This window comes from Pinus tabuliformis, chromosome J, assembly GCF_031772625.1.
Source record: "Pinus tabuliformis cultivar Carrire ecotype Pingquan chromosome J, CPIR1, whole genome shotgun sequence".
Classification (NCBI taxonomy): Eukaryota; Viridiplantae; Streptophyta; class Pinopsida; order Pinales; family Pinaceae; genus Pinus; species Pinus tabuliformis.
In genome coordinates this window covers 747,241,608-747,256,004 of record NC_142295.1, presented here as the reverse complement: position 1 = coordinate 747,256,004, position 14,397 = coordinate 747,241,608, and the positions used below count along the sequence as shown (strand labels likewise).

Sequence of the window (14,397 nt, the reverse complement as noted above, 5' to 3'; positions counted from 1 at the left end):
ACCTATGTTTCCTGAACTAGCCTCTGGTTTTTCCAATCTGTGCTAGGGAGCATTACCATGGGCCAACAGTCTACACACTCAATTGAGGGTGCTCATTGCTCCGCTCTGGCCACAACTGCAATTGTCACGAGGATTCCTTCTAATAGCTTGATTTTTTTAAGAATTGAATCTTTTGGCATAATTTGAAACAGTCATGAAAACATAGAGTATTTAGGATCCAATTCGGACCAGGAACTCACGCTTGCCTGCTTTTAATACTTGCTGAATTTTTAGAACTCACTCCTTTGATGCTTGCTTCAACCAGTTTCAGGCTCGCTTGATGTTGTGAACTTTGCACATTCTTGAGCTCACCTTCTTTATTGATCAAAAGAAGGGTTTTGAATACTATCCAAAATGCAACCAAGAGAAACACTTACAATGATTTGAACGACTCAGTTAAAAACAATGGATTAATTTGGTTTAATTGATTCCCTATCAATTCAAATCTTGGGCACTGGTTTCAACTGAGAATGCACCCTTACAATTCAACTCAATTTGACTTTGATTACAAGCCAACTTACAAATTATGATTTACAAGTTACAGTTTTGTATTGAGATTAGTAAAAAAATAGCGCAAGTTCATTTTCCAAAAAATTACTTTCGAATTGATGCAAATGTTTTTGATGTAGATAACAACTTCATTAACTTGATTGCATGTTGATGTAGAATCGTCTTTGACAACTTGATTATGTATTGTTGCTTCTTGATTGCTTGTAGCTTGCTTGATTACATAAGCTTGAATGGAATTGATTATGTGCATGCATTTACTTAATTTGTTATGTACTTCATGTTTACCATATTAGAAGGATAGTGTCAAAACTAGACACAAAAATAAACAACATCAAGAATCATGCAATACACAAGGTGTTCCTAAGATCTCCTTATTCAATTCCAGGTGGATTTAGAACACAATCACCATAAAAAAGATAAGTTTTTATTAAGTATTGAGTACATCAACCTTTTATCTTTACAACGTTATCGTGGAACTTCTCAAAGTTCCAGAATTCCTTGGAAGCAAATTGTCTTAAAAAACTGGATATTCAGTGACTCAATCTCTCTCAAAGTAAAACATTACTTTATATTAAAACAATATATTTCTCTAAAAAATTCCACTTATCACTCCAAATACAAAAAATTATTTCACCTTATTACTCCAAAATCAAAAAATTTACATTTATCACTCCATCTTATTTCTCCATTAAAAAATTTCATTGAATCTTCCATGTCTTCAAACATAAAATTTATACACCTTATCTCTTCGGAAAAACACTTTAACTAATTTATGCCCATTTAAAACTCAAACATATCGAAATCCCCTCTTCAGATTACAGCACTCATTATTTCTTATAAAGAAGGTTTACGAAAAAGACAAGTAAAAGAAAGTTATAAACTCACGTTTTTGGAAATGCACTTTTTCGCACACATAAAACCTTTAAAATATTACTCCACTAAGAGTGCTTTAAAAAGTTGACTTTGGAGATTTGATCTACGTGGAGGAGAAATCTCCAATCATTTGAGGAGGGCATTCACTTCAACCACATGCATTGAATCAACCGATAATGCTTCAATGCAACTGTTACATTGATCAGTCAAATGGATCAAACAAACGACGATTTTGTTGAAATATGTCCACGATTTAGTAGGTTAGTAATTTGACGCCAAGATTTTAATTCAGACATGGCTTCATGCATTTGTTTCGTGAGAGAGAAATAATTGTGCCAACAAAGAGATGAACCCAATTGTACCCTTAGTTAAAGAAGCAAGGCCATAGCATTACTCCTTCTACGCCCAAGGAAAAATGAAGAGACACAGCTTTGTTAAGAAAAAATGCAAGTCACTTCTACACTGTAGGTATTGTAGTCAGAGTGCAACGCATATGGAACGTTGGCTACAGTTGGATTGTCTCGAAGGTCTTTGGCGCGTAGCCGAAGCTATTCTTCTCAGATTTAAAATTTTGAAGCATGAAGAGATGAACTGACTGTCAAGTGCTCAAGAATACTTTCCTGTATGGTTTTCTTTCACATCTCTACAGCCTCGGGAGAAAGCCATTGTAAATACGGGAGAAAGCCATTATAAATCGACAGATTACAAGGTTACAGGATGAGGACATTACCATCTCGTCAAACGTTACGCCGCCACTCAAAAATAATGTTTGTCCATTTGACGTAAATGATCCATAAACCATAAAACCACCATAATTCTTGTTCAGTACATCAAAAAAATACTCAACTCGATTGCCCTTCGTTGATCTATGCGAACGACTTCGATTGGCCTGTTATGCTGCTTCATTACCACGACCATCAGCTCAGGGCATTATTAGCTTCTTCTTCCCGAGATGTATCCCCAAATTTTCCATTACCTTGATCTGAAGGCTCTACCATAAAAGTGCCTCTGACGCGGATCTTGTATATAGAATGAGGTGATTCATTTATTTCCTGTGCTTTCAGGGCATCGAACGATTGTGCCGGAGCCGATGCAGGGGACATCATGTTGTACAGATAGTGCGGTTTAAGAAACGGCAAAGACTGGGACTCTTACTGCCATTTTCTTTGTTTTTGCAGTTTACTTACTACTGAGTGGGAAAGTCTAAAACCTTTTCTGTGCTTTAAAAAACCTTACGCATAGTAAACGCCAGTTCAACTTAACAATCATTGCATTTGTCGGCTATTAGAATACAATGACCTTACGCTCTGCATTGCTTATTGCACCAAATGGCTTCAACCTAGTGGCAGAACACTAGCTACGTAGCCCCAATTTGAAATGCAGAGCCTATCACCTACAATGGACTCGTTATTTAAAGTTAATGTTTGGTAGTTCCTTTGTCATCAACAATAGCTCCTCTAGAACACTTATGCAAAAGTTACTCTCGAAATCTGATTGCATCATAGCTTTACAACATCCGTTCCAATCAGATATTCTATTCTACGCTTCTCTGTTGCTCCATGTGATAGATTGATCTGCCACATACACAATCACAGTCGCGACCATTGGCACTCACCACAACAACTCTCCACTGGTGGCACACACCACAACAGAATCACAGATCTTCACACTGATATGATCCACACAACATCCACATAGCCCTGCACTGCAGGCTCTTTTCTTAATTGTTGCATCTTATCTCAAGATCATCCATGGAAAACTACCATGGATTACAATGCTCACATAGGCCTAAGAATCAAAATCGCTCTGATACCACATGAAGGAGATTAAATCAACTGATAAAACATTAATAAAATAAACAACAGACATATACACAAATTAGACAGGGCGGAAAAGGCCTGGGAGCTTCGCTGTATTATATTCCTTACACTCTCAATGTAATCTCATTGTACAAATAATGATAATAGTACAAATAAATACATGAGGAAGTTTGGCTCCAGATAGTACATCTATTTTAGACACTATGGTTGAGTAAATCTCTCAACCAAACACTAATCTAGGAGCCTAACTAGTTGGATAATATCTCAACCAACTAAGCCTAAACTGACTCATAACCATGAGGAACAAACTCAATCTAGAAATTAAATCCAATTTTCTTTATTTTAATTAATTTAATTGTTTTGGACTTATAATTGTTTTAATCACATCAGAGTGAAGCTAACAGGGGCACAAAAATAACAATAATGGATTTTTATAGAGCATAATAATAACAAAATGGGGACTATATGGACATAATAATAAAATAAGGGATTGCACTAACAACAATAATGAGTTACACTAGTAATATAGAAACCTAAGAATTAAATCCTCCTCAATGAACTTATGTTTGGCATAAAATGTTATTATTACACTCCAAAAAAACCACCATTCATTAAATTATTGCACCCAAAGCTAATCCTGCACCTACCTTGCGAGTGTACTTCGCATATCTAATTACAAGATTAGTATCAAAGTGTATTTCTTTAGTCAACTGAAAATATTATTATCACTCTATGACGATGAAAATTTAGCTGCACCTCTTTGTATGTTGCTCATCCACTATTATATTATGTGTCTCAATTCCACTACCATACTATATTATGTGTCTCAATTCCACTACCATGCACAAAAGAGATAGTGCAATTATTGTATCTGTGTATGTACGTTGTCCAAATATTTTATCCGTGAATTTAACGACAACCAAAATTGATGCTCCAGAAAGCAATAAAATAAGGTAATCATGAAGTCGTAGACTCGCTGTTTAGCACCCTTCTCAAGTAGAGTATAAATTGTTTAAAGAAGTTAGGAGTTTGACGATCAGAGAGATCTTCAAACTTCAATAAACTATGACTAAAATTATTCGACATCAATTCAATGTTACACCAAATTTCTTTCCAACTTCTTGCGTTGACTGCATCACCAATTCATTTTGTGGCATGTATACTCTAGTTTAAAATGCTTGTCCATGTATGAAGACGATATATTCCACCAAAGTTGTTAGCATCGTTCTTCTGGTCACCTTTAAACAACGCTTTCATGCGAGATGTGATGACCTTTGTTCCCTTGGCATGCTATGTAAAATCAATTACGCTTGGCCTCTTTTTACGGGATATAAAGCCTAACAATGTCTACACCAACAATCCATATATATATATATATATATATATATATATATATATATATATACTTTGGAAGCTAATATCCCATATTTATAAACCGACAATAAAATTTTCTATCCTATATACAATATCAATTGCACTCTTTGTCGATGCGTTGTGCAATTATGTTGGCTCTTCTGGGATCCTCCTCTCATTGCCGTATATAGTGGCTTGCTTTGGTAGGATTTATTTTTCGATTGGTGGAATTTGGTGCTCGTCTTTTGAATTAGAATTAGAATACTTGACTTCCTTCATGCCCAATAATTTTATAACAAAAAAATTATAAAAACTCTGCCCAATAATTTTATAAAAAAAAATCATAGAAAATCTGTCATGTGAAATCACGGGCCTCAATTAAACTAATATCCTCAAAGACAGGTATTTTATAACAATAAAAATCATATAAAATTTGTCAGGTGAAATCACGGGCCTCAATTAAACTACTCTCCTCACTGACCGGAATTAGCTACAACAATTTGAACTACTTCAGAGCTTCTGAGTGTGAGTTATATTATTAAGTCTTTTAGTTTCTTTAAATTATTAAATACATTGGTAAATGATGCAACGTGATGATTGACCTCTTTATTTACTAATACAAAAATCAAGGAATAGGGGAATAGGGCTTGTTGTTTTTGTTTTCCTATATGGTGAGTTTTTTTTTTTTGTTAGATGTCATCTGCTCCTTCACAAATACCTTTCCATTGTTAATTGGAAATGAAAGTATGATTTATATTTCTAGACCATTTATGGTAGTTCTCTTTCTCAATGAAAACTACTCCAACTATGGAAATGGGTGAATTCATCTTCAAAATTCTAAAATAGGCTTTGAATAGTCAAAATATTACAATATAATCTTTCATGTACAAATTTAATATACCATGGTGTATTTTTGTCAATGGAACACAACATACAACAAAATTTAACTCAATCTAAGGTACATACCAATACAATGTAACAAATATACAAACACAAATAATGATTTCAACTCAACATATAATTTATTGTTCTTCAGAAATATATAGCACAAATGAATCACTTCTTCAACACGCTCACTGCTCAAGCTATTGAACACCTCACTACTCAGAAGTAATTAAATGCACACGAATGAGCACATATATATTGAATAGAGATATGTAAGGGATGAACTTCAAGATTCACAAATGAAACGAGAAAAGCTCCAACACATATACTAGAGTTCAAAAATGGAATCAGACTCAAATTAATGACCTTCAAAGTGCATATTATTCAATGCATATGGAAAAAAAATCCATTGTTCACTGCACAAGGTTCTCAACACCATGACACTAGCTATGTGCTTAGATTCAATGCAGAAGTAGATTGAACACATCATTCCAACATTCATTACAACAGAAAAATTGCGAGTCATCTGAGAGAATACATGAATGCCATTGTCGCAAAGATAACACTACGCAATGATAAGGGAGGAAGTAATACTGGAGTTACCAGGGAGACAATGCAATAGTGATATAGGAGATAAAATGCAGAGTTACTAGGGCAGAGAAATGATAAATTAAGACCTAGGGCAGAGAAATGATAAATTAAGACCTACGCTCTGTTACCACGTTAGGCTAGATTTGGTAATTCCACTAAATTTTCATTCTTATTAAGAATAACTTTAATATATACATAGAACAGAGACTCTTGGGATTCATATTCTAAGATCTCTTCACATTCTCATTTTGTAGGTACATATTTAGGAAAAAAATTCTCAATCCCTAAGGATTGAGTGTCAACTATATATATAACATTTAAAAAAATATTTATAACCAAAATAATCATGTATAAATAGAAAGAAAGAGTTCAATGGACATATGCTTTCTATTTCCAAATATGATTACGAGATGTATTAACATTTTAATTTGTAGAATGTGAATGCAAAATAATATATATACCACATAAAAATAGAAATAACATTTTATGAGTTGAAAAAGTTTAATATGGATTAAATATATAGAAATTTTTTATTTTATTAATAAATTGTTTAGAGAATTTTGTAATTGATTATTTTTTAATATGCAGTTTATATATATATCATTTTAAAAAGTATTTATGTTATAGATAAGGTTCTATAGATATATTTGTTCTACTTGCAAATATGATTAGGGAATGTATGCATCATTTTAAAAGGTATTTATATTATAGAGAAGGTACTATGGGTATATATTTTCTACTTCCAAATATGATTAGATAATGTATGCATCATTTCTAAATATTTAGAATGTGAACCATAAATAAACAATTATATATATATATATATATATATATATATATATATATATATATATATATATATATATATATATATATATATATCTTATTCAAGATTCTTTAAAAAGGTTTATAATTTTTTTTTGTTTAATATGAACTTCACATAAATCATTTTAAATATTAATAACAAAAAAACCTTTTAAAAAATATTTAAAACAAAATTAATTATACAGAGAAAGTCTTATGGATATTTTTTTTAGGGATATGTATAGAATGTACATTATAAATAAAATATTTCAATTTCAACTGTATATATATATATATATATATATATATATATATATATATATATATATATAATATTTGAATAATTTTGGCTCTTGATAGATTCCAAGTTAAGATTGATTTATGTTTATTTTTAGCAACACACCACTAAAATTATATATATATATATATATATATATATATATATATAATTTTAGTGGTGTGTTGCTAAAAATAAACATAAATCAATCTTAACTTGGAATCTATCAAGAGCCAAAATTATTCAAATATTTAGGGGTGCAAAACTTTATTTAAGTTTTGCATTGTAAAAGAAGTTTGCATTTTGAGAGATTGATCCCTCTCTGCCTTTGGTAAATCTAGAGTTACGATGGATCTATGGTAGTAATAACAAAAATAATCTCATAGAGAGAGAAAGAGAACACAATTAAGTATAATATATTTTTCTACTTCAATGATATATATAAAATATTTCAATGAAATATATATATATATATATATATATATATATATATATATATATATATATATATATATATATATAACATTTTATTAGTGTGTTGCTCAAAATAAACATAGATCAATTTTGAATTCTAATCTTCCAAGAGTGAGAGTGAAGACGAATCAAATATTTCTATGAGCACACATTCTTGAAAAATTTAATCCTTCTCAACTCATGGTAGATAAAAAATAATAAGATAAAAAATTATATATATATATATATATATAGAGAGAGAGAGAGAGAGAGAGAGAGAATCTCACAAATACATGTTAGGTATTCTATTTCGAAATATAATTAGGGCATTTACTAACATTTTAATATCTGGAATGTGAATCATAAACAAAAATTTTCAATGTCAACCATATATTTACTAGCAATTGTCCCAAAAGGTACAACGAGAGGCCGACAGGATTATTAAATTAGAGTTGTTGAATTTCTCTAAAAGAGCTATTGGTTCAATCCTACAAGGAGTAAAGAGATTTGATGTTTGGAGTTCTATGCTATATGGACATCATGTTTCTTTAAATACAATGTAATTTTTTAGAAAAGTTCAAGCCCAATGCAGTTCTGCCATGCAGACATACACTTAAATCGCTACTGGACTTATGATATTGACAAATTCAAAGTAAAGTGGTATACAAGAGAATGTACCAAGCTAAATGACAAGTTACACATCTTCAGACCTGAAAAAGTACATAACAATGGTCTGGCAAATCAATAGTGATATCATAATTGCTTTTACTTCGACATACATACAATTGCTCCAAAGGCAAGGACAAGAAAATTTTCAGCTCTAGTGAGCACTAGTGGGTCACTAAAACGAGTGACCATAAGAAGAGACACAATTGTATTTATCCAAAGAAAATTAAAAGTTTTTAATTATAATTCTATTGTGAAACACCATTGTTCTCATAAGTAGTGTTTGTTATCATATGCGTTTAAAGTAGCTATTCAAGTTTCAATTTTATTAGACCAGTTAGAACGTGTTTTGGTTCATAACCAATATCTGCGATTGAACTATATGTGTTTTATGTTTTGCAGATAACATAAAGAGAAAAATGGTAAATCTCATCCTCTCATCAATAATCACTTTTAAGTTGTTTACATATTATACTCTTCAATGAGCCAATGAAGTGTAATTAAGATGGCCATCATTCAAATGTCAACCAATGGAGTGCAATTTAGATGAACATCATTCTGTTTCCAGTTACAGTGAGAAATATTATGTAAAATATTATATTGATAATAAAATGCATATAGAACCTAAGGACGTTGCCATTGTCGTAACTCAACAATCATAAACTCATCTGATAGAGATCAACCACAAGAATAATGTCAAGCTCTATCATCCAACAATAAGTTTTTCTTTTCTATTAACAAGCTATAAGTTCTTTGACTTTCACATAAAATATAAATTCAGGAGCTAAAAGACAGTAGGGCCATTACAATTAATTATGCACCAAGGTTTACTGCTTCACCTGACTAGAATGCAAAAAGAAATGCTACAACGTAGTAGCAATGGATTGTTCAGCTAAAATTTGCCAGACTTTGATTAATTTACATAAACGTCGAACGATATCAATTGTTCAAAAATTTTAAACAAGCAAAGAAACACAACAGATACATCTAGTTCTTTGATCCTTTTTGTGTTCGAAAAAATAGGACAACTTTTGTAAAAGTCCCAACGCGCTCACCAAAAGACAAGAAATGTGCAAATGATTAAGTTAGTTACTGAGGTGTGATGTAATGCCTTAAAAAAGTGCTTATAGACTTTAACTATATTTATAAAGGACCCCAAGAAAACGTAATTTTTAAAATATGCTTATCTTGAGATTTGAATTGATTTATCTACTTATTTCTACGAACCCAAATGCATTTCATTGAAAGACAATATGCAGGACATACATACAATTTTGAATTGCTTTGAATACACCACAACGCCATCTTTATCAACCTACATGCCTCGTCAAAACCCTCAGGCCTTTGCAATTTTAATCCACTCTCGATTAATTCTTCCATTTTATCTTCCCTCGTTTTGTTAAAAGCAATGGAAGGAAAATACCAGTTGTCCGAATCCCCATTTTTATGGACGTTTCTGCGCCCGCTGATGATCTCAAGAAGTACCATCCCGTAGCTGAAGACATCGCTCTTGGATGTGATTCCTACTCCCCAAAGCCATTCGGGCGCCATATATCCAATCGTGCCCTTCACCAGTGTCACCAAGTGGCTTTCTATATCTCTATTTAGACATCTTGCCATACCAAAATCAGACACAGTCGCCTTGAAATCCTCATCCAGCAGAATATTCTGAGGCTTAACATCTAGATGTAGAATACAAAGCCTCGACTCCTTGTGCAAGTACGCAAGTCCCCGGGTGGTATGCAGAGCAATTGAATATCTAGTTTTCAAATCTAAACACTTTCCTAGACCGAACAACCATATATCAAGAGACCTGTTGGGCATGAATTCGTAGACCAGAATACGTTGAGCACCTTCTACACAAATTCCATCCAATCTCACAAGATTCGAATGATTGATGGATGATATCATGGCGATTTATGCACAAAAATCTTCCTGTCCCTGCCTCGACTTGTTTAGCAGACATTTTACGGCCACCAGTGTACCATCCATCAAAGTTCCTTCATAAACTACCCCAAATCCTCCCTTTCCAATTTCTTTGCTGAACCCGCCTATGGCTATCTCAATGCTCTCGTAAGCGAATATTACAAGAAGACCAGTCAGATTCTTTAGATACTCTCTGTTGAATACGTTGGCACCTTCAGTAGATTGTTGTTTTCGTGTTCTCTGCCACTTGGAGATCAATTTACAGGAAACAAAAGAGACAAATATGCCACCATGGAGTGGGAGGAGGATATATGGCACAATTCCTCTGGCTGTGAATAGCATGTCCAACAAGGTCACCAAAAAAAGCACGCCCAATGCCAACGGGCTGAGGAAGACTAATCTGATAATTCAAGATTTAAATTCACCAGCATTCCCCTCTAGATCTTGCACAGAATTCATCACCTACGTTCGCCTGCATAAATTAATTGGATTGCACGCTTATGCTTTTCTGATGCATCTATCTCATTTCATACTCCTAGCAGGGATACTCACGAGTTTAACACAAATGAATAGAGTTTATTAGAAGACATGCAGGAACGATTGGAGTGCTTCACGATATATATGCTAAGCATGTTACACGTATCCATCCCCGGCATGATAAATGGTGCAGAAAGCAACACTGTTGTTTTACATTATTAAATAATGACAACAACACATATACCATGTGTATTTTCCTTGTGTTTATCGGTTGTCAATTACAACTCTAGTAGTTAAGTGGATATGACTTTCCAGCAGTTGCTTTCGGTAGAATGACAAAGATAATAAACAGAAATTGCACGACAGGTGTCAACGTTAGAAAGAAAAGGACGACGAAAGTCTCTTTCAAAGGAAGGCCTATCGGCCTATATATATATATATATATATATATATATATATATATATATATATATATATATATATACATATATATATATATCTACATATATATATATATCTACATATATATATATATATATATATCTATATACATATATATATATATACATATATATATATATATATACATATATATATACATATATACATATATATATATACATATATATATATATACATATATATATATATATATATATATATACATATACATATATATATATACATATATATATATATATATATACATATATATATATATATATGTATATATATATATATATATATATATACATATATATATATATGCGCGTGTGTGCATATAATTTTATTAATTGAAATTTTGTAATATGGATTATATAATGAGAAAATTCTTATTCCATTAATAGGTTGTTTAGGATATTTGTAATTCATTATATCATTTTAAATATATATATATATATATATATATAGCGAGAGAGGGAGGAGAGAGAGAGAGAGAGAGAGAGAGAGAGAGAAATTTATGAATAAATAATTTTTATTTTCAAATATGATTGGGGCACGTATTCATCAAATAAAATATTTCAATGTCAATTATATATATATATATATATATATATATATATATATATATATATATATATATAGATATATAATAAAAACGTTTTATTAGTTTCAATTTTTTCTTTTCAGTTTCTTGAGTTTATGAAATGCCCACCTAGTTCTGGATACAAATGGATATCTTTATTTTAGTTTACTTTAGTTATCTTTGCAGAGCAGAAGGTGATCCCAAGATTGATTCAAGTTACAAAGACAAAAAACTGAAGATAAGGTGAGGCAGGTAGGGGTCTTAGACTTCTTGAATCTGTTGAATGGGACATCTAAAGGGATGTTGAATGAAATGTTTGGAAGTTTGGATGTTTGGGTCCAGATTTAGTTCTAAGTCATTGCACTCAAGTCCGTGAATGGTAGTGTAGGCCATTGTGGAAGTTCGGTATGATTCTATATACTAGATTGGTTTTTGGTTGATGTGTGGAGGTCACTATTGGAAAAGGCTTGTAGTCTCTAAGGTTGTTAGCTCTTAAGCTTTTGTGGCTATAACATCGTCCTCCTTAATTTATGCTCTTGGTGGGTGCTGACATATCCCATTTCACTAGTATGCTTCCACATCTAATGCGAGAGATTATACATATTGTTCTATTATTTCTACCTTCTCTTTACATTCTCTATTTAATTGTTGTTGCAAACTAGTGGACTCCTAGGAAGAATCACCGTGTTCATTTGGAAGGGCATACATAAAGTACTAAGATCAAAGGTTGATATTGAATCTCGGGTATCTCAAGACCACATGAAATTGCGTTATATTTTCCGAAAATCGTTGGAATCATTTAATATCTTGCGCCCTTTTAAAGAAATAAGCCTTAGTTGTTTCTATAGATGGTGGAGGTGTCTAGTGTGTTGGTGTTGTTTCTCTTGTTAGTTGTATCTGAGCATTTGGAGTCTTCATTATTTTCTGCTTTATATCGTCCCCTCTGGGTCTGGCTCGCTTGGCTGTATTTCTGGGGGTGGTTCTATATTTTTTTTTTCAGTTCTTCATTACTGGTTTGGGGTCTAAGTTCTCTAGCGTTCAGAGACCCTAGGGTGACAGTTCTCCTTGTTAGTGTTTCTTCAACGTTTTTCCTTTTTTCTAGGTGGAATTTAAAACTTCTGGAATTTGGCTCGATCATTGAATGTCGAGCGATTTGAATCACTATGCCTCAGGGGTGATTAATTTATGGATTTTCAATGGGATTCCTCCATGAGTTGGTAAAATATTAATTAATATCGAAACACATTCCTCCCTTCTCGTGGTGGTTTGATTTAATATATTTTTTCGATCAAGGTTGGTAAGGATTTTTGATTTGATAGATCCTTCAAGGTTCCATGGGGGAATCACCCAATGAAGCTCTGACATATCATGTGCATTCGTGGCATACTAAACAATACCCTTAATTTGACTACATATTGGAAAATATCTGTGAAATTTAGATTGTTTAACCCCTTACCAATACAAACCCAATACACCTTCCCATTTTAAAAACACCTATTTTCACTAGATATTATAGATATCCATTTTTTCGTTAACATTTTTATAGCCCTTTATATTTTTCATTAACTTTGAGCTTCATTTTTTATACCTACCAATATAGAAACCATTTACCGCCCTTTATATGCTCAATATATTATATCATTTTTCCTCAATATATATCCCCCAATATGAATTCACGTAGTATAGTATTTCTCCCCTAGTGAATCCCCCATATATGGTGCACATGCTTCCATTTCCATTTAATACATTTCTCATTCCATGACTTTCCCTCTGTCCAACTAGTCATTTTTTAGAAAGGAGTGATCTTTCTCTCCAAGATTTTCTCTTGCTGGAGATTTGGTGTATTTATTTTAGGCATGCAGTATTTAATATGGGTGGTTGGTATGACTATATTGAAAAATTGAGTTTTATTCCTTCTTTTTGTTTTCCCTTGGTGACATTATCGCTTGACATTTTCGTCCTGGATTTTCCTCTTTTGCTAGATCCCTCCTTTTTCCCTTTCTAGGCCCTGACATTTGTCATTTTCCTCCCTATTGGCATATTTTCTTAGTTGGCCAATCCCTATTTCCATTTTTTATGTGCCTCCTTCAGACCTTGCCTTGCTTAGACATGGACATGGTTGATTTGATTTCGTCATTAGATGCCTATGTGTCTTCCCATGGGGCTTTCATCATATCCACCTTGGACACTGAATGTGCACTCTCGCATGACAGACATCCTATTATGCCACAAGTGAATTTGGTTTGTTTGGCCTCCCAATCTTTCGTTGCATGCCTGATAGGTGGTTAACATGTAGTGCCTCATGATTTAGGGACTGCTCATCATGAAGGTGCTCATCGGTCTAGGAAGCCAACTCATTGTAATGCTATCAATCTCACTCCTAAGACATAATTACTGAGTTTCAACTATAATATTATGTGGGATAGAGTTTCCAGCTTACAGAATAAGGCACTAGTTGGTAGATGGCATTTTGCAGATCTCTCTAAACTGGGTATCTAAGAGTGGGTGCAGAATAAATTATCGTTGATCTTAGGTTACCCGCCTAAACCAAGAAGACTTATGAACGCCTAGTTTAGTTTCCACTTCCTATACTAGGATGACCTGGAGTGGATTAAAAATATTCTTGGTTATACTAATTTGGCATGGGGACAATTGGTACATAGACATCAAATCGACTATTGGTGCATTCCTTTCCC

General features: G+C 32.7%; 1 pseudogene; it reads right to left on the bottom strand.

The window, feature by feature from the left end:
• Positions 1 to 9,480: 9,480 nt before the first annotated feature.
• Positions 9,481 to 10,656, bottom strand: LOC149228883 (G-type lectin S-receptor-like serine/threonine-protein kinase SD2-5 pseudogene; annotated as a pseudogene).
• Positions 10,657 to 14,397: the final 3,741 nt, after the last annotated feature.